General features: G+C 36.2%; 1 non-coding gene and 1 pseudogene across 2 annotated transcripts; one reads left to right on the top strand and one right to left on the bottom strand.

The window, feature by feature from the left end:
* The first annotated feature begins 997 nt into the window (after positions 1-997).
* Positions 998-1,071, top strand: TRNAT-AGU (transfer RNA threonine (anticodon AGU)). The gene has a single exon. It is a non-coding gene; the product is annotated as a tRNA-Thr (tRNA).
* Positions 1,072-6,159: 5,088 nt separating this feature from the next.
* LOC104596880 (wall-associated receptor kinase 2-like) lies at positions 6,160-9,947 on the bottom strand (annotated as a pseudogene). Its single transcript, XR_016076478.1, has 3 exons — positions 9,030-9,947; positions 8,705-8,887; positions 6,160-7,748 (listed from the first exon to the last, which is right to left on the bottom strand). The product of XR_016076478.1 is annotated as a wall-associated receptor kinase 2-like (transcript).
* Positions 9,948-11,797: the final 1,850 nt, after the last annotated feature.

The raw sequence follows: 11,797 nt of genomic DNA, 5'->3' as shown, positions 1-11,797 counted from the left end.
AACCAATATCCGGTCCATTGATAGAAGATAAGAACATAAGTGTCATTGGACCAGGTTTGAGTTGAAATCAATCTAAATTGACAAGAATTTGAACAGATTGGACAGCATCTGAATCGGTCCAAAATGGTCCAAAATATTCATTGGACTGAATTGGACCAGGTCCATTTGTAATGAACTCTCATTGGACTGGACCGGATTGAACCAAATCCAGTCCAATTGACACCCCTAAATACCGCTACAGGTATGATACTATATAATTTTTCACATGATTAGTCCCGATATTCAGATCAACACCCACCTGAAGTTAATAATTAAGGATGCAATCTCGGTAGGCCCAATCTGAGGTCGGAGCCTAGACTAACTCAGCCCGCAAATTTATACAGGCTGGACTTGAATTCCTTGGATTAGGTCCGATGCCTAAACCTTCGGTTTTTTATTTTTTTGATGGGCCCAAGCCTGGTCCTACATTGGAAAAATTGGACTTTACGCCCATTCCGGGTTTGGACTTTAGACCCAATTATTATGATTGGGCCTGGGTTGATCTTATCCTCAGCTTTGCCTGCTCAACTTTGCACCCCGTAGAACGGTAGAATCGGTTGCCTACTCACTCTCTACGTGTATGAATTACAATCACACATCTCTCAATTCGTGTGACTGTAATTCACGACGAATAGAATAAATAGAAAAAGTGAGTAGAAAATCGCATTTGGGCTTAGGTTGGGATTTTGTTAAAATTTAAATGGGTTAGATTCAAAAGTTCGGCCCAATGCAATGTAAAATCTTTAAATCGGAATTCATGACTTAACATGCACCATGTTGAATTGCTAATTTTTAAAACGGGATTGTCATCCACTTGCTTGGCTACCCACAAATCACAATTGCTCGTTAACAACTGAAGGCTTGGCCCAATCAGCATTGGCCTTCCATTTTGGTTTTTCTATTGTGGGTGACAGTTATTTTCCATCCTTGTAAAATTGCTTTAAACTTAATATTGCCAGCTTTCATAGCTCAGTTGGTTAGAGCACCCGTTTAGTAAGCGGGAGGTCTTGAGTTTAAATCTCAATGAAAGCATTGTTGAATGCAGCATTTTATTTGAATGTAAATAAAAATAATTATACTAAAACAATTGTTTTAACCAAACCAAAATCATCTCATATACAGCCCATGAAAGCTGTTATTTTGGATATAACATAAATATCCATCAAATAGAGGTGTAAACCGGCCGTGGGGCGGCATGGTCCATATATATATATATATATTTTATATATAGTTAGATAATATTATATAAATTATAATTATATAATAATATGTAGTATATAATATATTAATAAAATAAATATTTTTTAATTTTATTAGACTAATTTATTTAATTATTACACATATAAGCAATTGTATTCACAAAATTCTTATAAAATTAAAATTTTAAGTTTTTTGTCAGTTTTTTTAAATAAATAGCTTTGGTCCAATGCACGGCCCGACCTGGCCCAATGCTTGGCCCACAGGCCAGCACAGCATATCACAGACCGCACTTTGTGCGGGCCACCCACTGGCTGTGCCGTGCCGTAGTGGTTCTGTCCGGTAAACTCTATCCATTGATCACTCTAAACACAATTTGCTAGTGATTTTTTAGTTTCATTTACAATTTGTAGTTTTACGAAAAAAAACCAACTTGTCATTTGAATATAAATAAAAATAATTATACTAAAACCATTGTTTTAACCAAACCAAAATCATCTCATATACAATCCATGAAAGTTGTTCTTTTGGACATAACACAACAATCAATGAAATAGAGGTGTAAATCAGGTCGTGGGGCGGCACAGCCCATATATATATATTTTGTATATATTTTATATATAGTTAGATAATATTATATAAATTATAATTATATAATAATATATAGTATATAATATATTAATAAAATAAATATTTTTTAAATTTTATTAGACTAATTTATTTAATTATTGCACATATAAGCAATTGTATACACAAAATTCTTATAAAATTAAAATTATAAGTTTTTTATCAATTTTTTTAAATAAATAGCTTTGGCCCGATGCACGGCCCGACCTGGACCAATACTCAGCCCATGGGCCAGCATGACACGGCCCATGGGTGGTTCTGTTCGGTAAACTCTATCCATTGATCACTCTAAACACAATTTGCTAGTGACTTTTTAGTTTCATTTACAATTCGTAGTTTTACAAAAAAAAAACAACGATTTATACATTTGTTAATAGGGTTGCGCTTAAATTTTCAACCCCCGAACTAGGTTTGTGCTCAAAAAGATTAGTGACTTTTTGGACTAGGCCCAGGCCTAATTCGTAGCCTGAACCTGACCATGACCAACCCAAGCCCAGCCCTGGCCTGAGCCCAATTCCAATGCATTAAATTTCGGTACAGACTACAGACTGAGACTGGGTTGGATAATTTAGGCTTGACCTTAGAATCAGGGCCCAAGTCCATTTCTTAGGTTTGGGCCAGGGTAGAGCTTAAAAGTTAAACCTCTTCTAGCCCATCTGATCACTCCTAACTCCACAAAATGCAATACATAATTTGCTCTTAACAACCAATAAACTGGTATTAACTAAAATTTATTGGGGGTGATTGGTCAAAATTCTCACAAATAAGTATAATGCATAAGAAGCCCGAATCTGCTGCGCACTTGGCTAATATGTAACTAGTCACAGGTGAACATATAAGTGCTTCGTATAGGGGTGATCATAGGTGAGGCCGGGCTGGGCTTTGCACTTATGATAAGGACTATAGCTTAGGCTCAGGCCCAGCCTGACCTGGGGTTCCAAGCCTGAAACATAAGCCCTAGCCCAGGTCTATATGGGCCCGGGCCGGGCCGAGCCAGATTCCGAGCCAATGTCACTTATATATAAAATATTACATATCTATATATTAAATGATATAACATGCATATAAACTTATTTTATACATTATATAATATAAAATATTACATATAATATAAATTATACATGTCATATTATAATCTTTATATATAAAGTATATAGTATAATGTAAAATAACATGTACACATATATATACATTATACATAAAATGTGTAAATTTAAATATATGAGGGTCGGGCCGGACCTGGGCCGGGCTTGATGTATTAAGCCCAAACCCGGCCTTAAAATTTATGGGCCTGATGTCAGCCCGAACCCAGGTCGGGCCTGAACATAAAACCCAGGCCCAAGCCCGGAATTTCCGGGCCGGGCTGAAATAATCACTCCTATCTTCATATCCTGCAGGCATGTGAGCCCCATTACTAAATGAGGCAGTAAAAGCGCTATTGAAATCCACACAACCAGTACAGCATGTATATAAGAAATGAATGAATAGTTGGCTTGAAGTCGTTTCAGAGAATTATAAAGGCTTTATAAATAGGACCATAAGGCTGTGTTTCGTTTGAAAGAAGGGAAATATTTAAAATATTTCAAAATATTTTAAATCTTCCCTCTTTCTTCACATGAGGAAAAGAAGCAAAAATATGGGGATTTTTCATTTTGAAAAGCAAATAAAATAACATTTCCAAAACGCTGAATACAAATAGACAAGTTGAAAAATGGAGTAAACACATCATCTCCTCCTTGCTTAACAACTTAAACTTAAAAGCTACAGTACAATCATAGGCATTTAGGTTTCTTACTTATACTAGTTGGGACCTATGAGATGCATGGGCTTTATTAAGAAAAATTGAGGAATGAGCTCTATGAAATTTCCAATTAAGCAGTGACCATCTAAGTCCAATTCAAGTATTAATTTTTGGGTTTTGTCGAATTTAACCAATCGCAATCCAAGTTGTGCTTTAGTGAAAGTGGTCAATCTCCTATGCTCTAAATAAATTTGTATTATGTTTTGTGTCTTAATGGTATTTTTTCATTAATTTTTAAATTTTATTAGTTTGTTATTATTTTGTATTATTTTTAGTTAAAATTATAAAAAAATCCTCTTATAATAATTCTACAAACCACCTTTGTGTTCTGGTCTAACTAAAACCTCCCCTATAGTTTTGAAAAACAATGCAAATACCTCATTTCCATTAGCTTTTCAATAACAAAGATGTTGAAGTTATAAATATACCCTTTGTTAGAATCCAATTTGTGCTCAGTCCTTTCAACCTACCACTTTATACCCCAAAACTTGAAAGCATAACTAAATCAGTCCGATCAGACATGTCAAAAACCTAAAATCCCCTCTCACATGTAAATTTGGTCGTTTTGATCGGGTTGGGCCTTCTTATGAACAGCCCTATTCATTCCCTACCCCTCCCCTAGGAATGAAATCTCATTTATATTGATTTCAATTTTCATTCCTATTCTTATTTGAACTAAACAGATTAGGGAAATAAACCATTCTGATTTTGAATCTAAAAAATTTGGATTCCAATTCTGATTTCAACTACAAACCAAACGGATCCTCATTTATTGACATATGGCTCTCAATCTGTCATTGTTATCTTGTGCGAGTTTGAGTGACATTAAATCATTAATCAAAAGATTCAAAACCAACAAAGCAAAAGCTATAAACAATATGTCTGACAAAAGTAAAAATTAATATATAATGCCCAGCCTCGGCCTTGAAATGAGCAATGTAGCCCAGCGTTGAATTGACCAGGCCAACTATTGCAGGCAGTGACATGAAAAGTGTAGACCTAGTCCGGCCCTAAGCCGTTACTATGAGCTGGGCTATCTGTTGCCAACCCCACTTCACGTTAGTAGAATCCTTGTATTTGTTTGATTGTTTCCTACTTGTGCTAAGCCTCGATTTCTCAGGACCCATTTGATAATGCTGAAGTGACTGAACTCAATGGCTGATCGCTTTATCTTGTAGTAAATGACTAAATGCTTTTAGGGAGGTTATATTCTTAGTGGCTGAAACTGAATTGGGTTGATTATCATACATTTGAAAAGTTTCTTATTTAATTATTTATTTAATAAAAGACAAAACAATAAGTTACTCAGTTCAGCCCCTTCGGCTGTGTTTGATTTGATAGAAAATAAGAGAAAAATATAAAGTTTATAAGCAATTTCAAAAAATTTGTTAAAAGGTTTCCTCAAGATATATAATTTGAAACTCCTTGAGCCCGTATAGCTATGATATCAATGGGCAACCTAATTAGGAATATTTATCTATATTACCTTCTCTAATTATTTAATGACCGTATGATTTTCTCATTGGGCCCAACGAGCCCATTATCTTTGATCTACAAGTGAAACTATAAGGCCTTCGTAAATTTATGCTGCTGACGGGATATGTTTGGCTCTTCAAAGTTGTTCCCTTCGATTAACTACTACAGACCTTACAAAAGAAGAAAAACAAATTTGTGTTTTGGATAAGCTTCAAGATTTGTGCTTTTGAAGCATAAAGTTCCAATTTTAGGATTTGTATTTTGGGATTTAAAAGTGCTTTGGCTTTAAATTATGTTTTTATACTTTTGGTCTTGTTCCTACGGCCCGCTCAAAAGAAAAAGTTTATTCAAACAGAGCCTAAGTTAGCAACCATTAATCGATATTATCTCGTTCAATGTGATCAATATTTCAACTTTCACCGTATTCTTTCATTTCAAACCCATTGTATTTATGCCAGTAGCATGGGCCTTTACCATATATTCAGGAGAGTTGGGCTTACTACTTGCTTATGATTTCCTCTGAAAGCCCAACTAAAGTGGTTAAATGACAACAAATTTCCTCTGAAAGCTCAATATGGTCTAGACATGGGCCCCACTATGGGTGCTTAGTGAAGACCAATTCATGGGCCTGATGTTCATTGTCAGGCCTAGCTAGGGACAGCTCACAAGCTTTGATGGGCTCCCTCTGGATGATTTAAACAACATTTTACAAGTATTTTGGAACCTTTTTTATTTTTTTATTTTATACAAGATTCTTAATTATTTAAAGACATGAAAAATAGGGGAATTATCTTAGGAAAAAAAAGCACTTGAATAGAGACCACTGGAATTTGACTGAACTCTGAACTATACATTCTTGTTAGAAAGTTGGGGGAAGAGAAGACATGAAGAATTGAAGATTATGCATGTCTTACTCCAGGAGTGAGATAAATACCATGTTTTAAGTAGACAAAACAAAACCTTATTCATAATATTGAGTAGGAAGTAATTATCTCTAATTCAGATGAACTAACTTTCAGAACTAGCTTTGTCTCATAATGCTAGCTGATAATATATAGTTTTCATAATTGTAGAGATTGCTACATTCAACTGTAGGTTAAGTACAATACATGTCTTTGGGAAATATACAGATCCAGAGTGAAATTTATTATCTTTTATAAAATGACATGCTAAAGCATTAACGTTGCATTTGGTTGCAGTGCAATATTATTTCCACTAATACAAATGTATGGGAGTGCAAATGAAAAAAATGCAAATTCTCGTTTATTTTATTTGGGGGTTTTATTTTGTTCTGCTTCATGTCTTAATTTACTTCATTTGTATTACAATCAAACAAAATAAACTAAAATTTGAAAGAAAAATAGGTCAGAATTTGCACTGTCATGATTTTGCATCAGTGCAAATTTATTTGCATTACAACCAAACATAACCTAACGTGCAATTTCTAATGCCATGAGGAAGCCATCACTCAAACTCTCTTGACAGTTTACATCACCAACAGAATAGCTTGATGGGTTACCAAGCAAATACTCTGTTTCCTCATGGTTTTGTTGCACCCATGGATGCTCTTGAAACCTTCTTAGGCCTTCAAGCTCAGCTGCCACTTCCTTCATTGTGGGTCTATCTTCCCCTTTCACCTTTAGGCATCTCCTTGCAAGTTCAGCAACTGCCATCAATTGCTCTTTGTTTTTCTCATCCACAATTCCATCCTCAAGAATTTGGAACAGTCGATTCTCTTTCATTGAAGAAACAAAATACATTGCCAGACTTTTATATTCCCCAGGTCTCTCTAATGACAGAGGCTTTTCCCCAGTTAAAATCTCCACAAGAACAACCCCGAAACTATAAACATCACTTTTCTCTGTTAGTTGACCTGTATGAAAACATTCTGGATCCAAATAACCAAGAGTCCCCTGAACCAATGTAGTCATTTGAGTCTGATCTAAAGGAACCAACCTTGAAGCACCAAAATCGGATACTTTTGCAACATAGTTTTCATCTATTAATATATTAGCAGATTTCATGTCTCTATGAAGAACTGGTATGGAATGTGCAGAGTGCAAATATGCCAATGCTCCAGCAGTTTCAGCTGCAATTCTGAGTCGGTCTTCCCAAGGAATGGATGATTCATTGCTCTCATGGTGGATGTGTTCCGAAAGGGTTCCATTGGAGATGAATTCATATACCAGCAAAGGTACCTCTGTCTCTAAGCAACAACCCAAGAGTTTCACTACATTTCTATGGTTGATTTGGGAAAGAATCTCAACTTCATTTATAAATTGTGAAATCTGGCTTTTGTCCATTATTTTTGATTTCTTAATGGCAACTATTCTATTATTCGGTAAAATTCCTTTATAAACTGTACCGTAGCCTCCTTGCCCAATAACTCGACTCTCATCAAAATTTTTGGTTGCCTTCTTTAGGTCTTCCTCTGTGAAGATCTTGGCAATTTCTGAAACACCTCTACGTGAAGCAATTTGTTGTTGCAATAGTAAGCCACCATTTTGTTGAAAGAATTTCTCTCTGAGTAGGATAAGCCTTCTTCTCCTAATTGTCCAATACAACAAACAACTACAAACAAGGAGAGACAAGACGCCGAGACCAGTGCCTGAATGGTGAAACAAATAAATATAAAAAAAAATTACAAGTGTACAAATCTAAGCTTGTCCAATAAAAAATAGTTTATAATAAGGCTACTGATTTTAAAGTCAACATCACATAGGCATATTCTTAGATCTAAGGTCCCGATCACTTTTCGGTAAATTATTTATCCGGGTAAATGTAATTACTTGAGTAAATTTTTCTTAGGTAAGCTTGTCCAAGAACATCTACCCATGTTTTTTATTTCCTAGGTAAATAAGATAATGACCATTTTAACCATAGAAATCCATTATTAAAAAGGGCATTTTTGTCCTATTCAAGTGTTGACAACTTTCCCCTATGTGGGAAAGTTATTTACTCACCTAGGAACTGGTAAGTGATACCAAGAAAATAAACTTTTCCTAGTTCCCACATAAAAATGAAAAAAGAACTAAAATTCTTGATCAATGAGAACCAAAATCCCATTGACCTAACTTTCCTTCCTCTACAAATCCAAAAAAAAAACCCTAAATATTAGTTATGGGTCAGAATTGGGCCATGGGTCTAAAGCCCCATTACTATTGAAACTTGAATGCATCCAAAAGGGCTCTTCAAATTCAAAAATTAGGTTTTATTTAAAGTAGTTAAACAATTAAACAGGGTGCAACTTGGGTGGGGTGGGCCAGGTTAAAGGCCAATCCAGCCCATCCTTCGGATCTAGACCTCAGGCCTAGGCTAGCCCAAGTGCCCAACCAGAGGTCAAAGTTTGATTTTCTCAACTAAAGCTAACACAACATCAGTTTTGGCTCGGCCGTGTTGTACTTAGCATATCTCAGCTTTGTGCACCATGGCCATCTTCTGCAGCCGCAGTTGTTCTACTTATATTTGCAGCTAAGGAGTATGCTTAATTATTTTTCTAATAGTTTTGGCTGTGAATCGTGACCGAGTGGGTATGGTAAGAAGATATTAGCTAGAATTACATACCTACAGCAATTTTAATCCCAAGAATTCTCTGGTTGACATCATCTGGATCAGGTATACAACCTTGACCGTCTCTAATACCATCACCATGGTAGCCAGCCGGGCAAGAACAATAGAAACTCCCAGCTGTATTATTACACTGTAATAAACAGTTATTAAGGTTTGGATCGCTGCACTCATCAATATCTGACAGACCAATCAAGTTTGATATTCAACTGGTTAGTTGGTGAGCTTAAAACCAAGCAAGATATATGAATTGTGAAGTCAAAGCCAATAATAAATAAACCAATTAAAACCAGAGGAGCCTATTTTGTTAGATATATAGTACCTTGGCAACCCAGAGATAAATAGGGATTTCCACGATAACCTTGTGTGCAGTTGCAGAGATATCCCGGTTGGCCATTAATGGAATTATAGCAGTAGCTGTTCTCATGGCATGCATAAGTGTTGGGGTTTCTTTTAGCTTCTTCACATGCCTCATTTCCAACAGCCCAGTCGAGGATCACCGGAAATTCCGTGGCATTGAAATCTTGGAGGTATGACGATGAGAAGTTGAACTGATTTTGTTCAACTAGAAAAGCATAGCTACATGGATTGAAGCTGAGGATATTTGCATGGTTGTTTCTGCTTTCGATCTTTATATCATACTTCATCACACCCTTGGGAATGGTGGTCTGGCAACAACCTATGCCGGCACATGAACCATTAATCACGTTAGCTATATCGTCACACAGAGAAATGCACCCACTGGCGTAGCTTTGGCCTTCCGTGCCGTTGATAAAAGCTATGGTGTCAGCCAATGGCTGTGAACCTGTTGCGAGTATCTGAGAAGGTGAACTGGGCTAGCTCTGTCGTAGTTGAGGAGTTGTCCTCCTGTCCTCTCTTGTTATAGCAATCGCTGGCCATCCATACATGGATACGCAGGTAGCCATAGAGTAGTGATATTTCAAGTACGTCAAAATTACCATTTGGTAAGAAGAGTTTTGGAGGGCTGAAGGAGGAGTTGCAAGTAAGATTGAACTGTTCATCTATGGAACAGTTGTCACCGATGCCAAATGGGTATGGAACACTGACGTTTCCGCATTTGTCTGGGCAACCAGACTGACTGGTCTGGGACTGGGAGGCCACCGTGGCTGCTCTGATCTCTGAAAGTATGATTAACAGAAACAACAACCTAAGGAAAGGCATTCCTCTCTATCTTCACGTTGGTATCTTCACGTTGGTTTCTTGAGGCTGGAGCTGGAAATATTCATTCCCTGATGACTTTTGGATGGATGGAGCCTTTTTATATACGTCTTTCAGCGATGAAATTACTCCTTGGCCGTCACGTTGATTTTGTCAAACAGAAATTATTAGTCACTGATATAGACTAGGGGCCTGCACTTACCGGTCCCGGACTACTGGACCTGAAACGTTTGGGGTTGGATAACTGGACCTGAAACGTTTGACATGGGACGGGATCTGCTCCTTACACCTGGCGCAAAACATCTCCCCTACTTATTAATTATCAATGCACGGTGGATGATCACCTTTTTTTTACCAAAAAAAACAAACAAGAAATAATTATAAAAGACCAAATGCTGAAAAGTCGGAATCAGTTCAATAGACCCGTCACCGACCGATAGAGACGATCTTTCTAGTATTTGTATTTGATAGGACGATCAGGAGAATGCAACACAAATTTGAAACTCGTTTTCTCTGGGGGCCCGTTTGGGAGGACTTCTGCGTTGGAGGGGAGTTATATTGATTGAACCGTAATGATTGAGTATCTGTGTTCCGAATAAGTTACTTGGAGTAGCTTCGATTTACAGTGGTGTTCGGAATGTTAACATTAGTTTTTTGGATTTTCGCCAAACACAATTCAATTTTTATGAATTCCATGTGAGGCCTAGCTCTGAATGCGAGAAGCTGTATCTTAAAAAATATGCTTACCTGACTTACCAGTTCATTTTTCAATGAAACCATCTTTATTAACTTCTCTAAAGCGTCTGCCTCATTGCAGCTCAATCAATGGTGAAGCCCCCCCCCCCTTCAAACAGACTCTTAATTTGAATCTGTGATTTAAAAGCTTAACTGGAGACAAACCCTACATTCTTTAACAGTGATGGGTTATCGGTTGAATTGGGTTGAATGGGTTAGAGCATTAAAAAGATCTATAAATTAGAAATGTGAATAGGTTGGGTCAGGTTGGTGTGGGATAGCATGGATCGGTTCCAAATGGATTATTAGGTGGTGTTTAGGAGTATTGTTGTTTCTTTGTTAAATCCATGCAACACTAAATCATTTTTTCAGTATATGTTTGGCATCAATGCTATAAATGTATGGATCGGAAGTACGTTTTCTTTGAAAATGTTGCTGTTAGGTCGGACATTTTTTGAAGCAATAGCAATATTTCCTATTTGGTACCAATGCTCCGGGAAACGTTTTCAACACTATTAGTATCCATTATCCAGTGCCATGTCGCTGCCACCTCACGTCCATGTTGGCAACAACGAGCTACAGCTCCAGGAACTACCAATTTTGGCGTTGTTCCAAGCCATGCCTTCCCGATTTTCAAGGCATAGCTTAGAGCACCAATTTTTTTATGAAAAAATGGTTCCAAACAAATGTCCATTTCTTGGAAAACCGTTTTTCGAACATGAAGCTGATGTGGTGCCGTTTTCTGGAGCAACGGCAACGATGCAAAACAGATGCTAGAAACCAGTGATATCTTGTTTGATTGTGTTGTTGCCACCTAAGCAATTGTAGCAATGAAATCTAAATGTTAAGTTCTTAAAAATAGAAACTGTAACTTTGGATATGAGAAAGTTTGTTTGATTATTTAACAAACTAATTAACAATTGAATAAAGTGAAAATAAAAAAAATTATATATAATGGAATTGATTAAAAATCATAAATAATAAAATCGTTTTAAAAAAATTAAGTAATTAATTAGTATTGATAATAAATAAATAATTTATTATTGATCAATTAAATTAATAAGTGATATTTTTAATATCATTAGTAATAATTATTTTTTAGATATTTTGCGAATTAATTCATTAATAATTAATTAACTAGCCATTAACAATTATGTATTCCATAATTATTTAATA

The sequence above is a fragment of the Nelumbo nucifera genome, chromosome 5 (genome assembly GCF_055504915.1).
Source record: "Nelumbo nucifera cultivar China Antique chromosome 5, China Antique-T2T, whole genome shotgun sequence".
NCBI classification, from domain to species: domain Eukaryota; kingdom Viridiplantae; phylum Streptophyta; class Magnoliopsida; order Proteales; family Nelumbonaceae; genus Nelumbo; species Nelumbo nucifera.
Note: the sequence above shows the minus strand (reverse complement) of the source record. Positions and strands in the feature narration are given on the sequence as shown.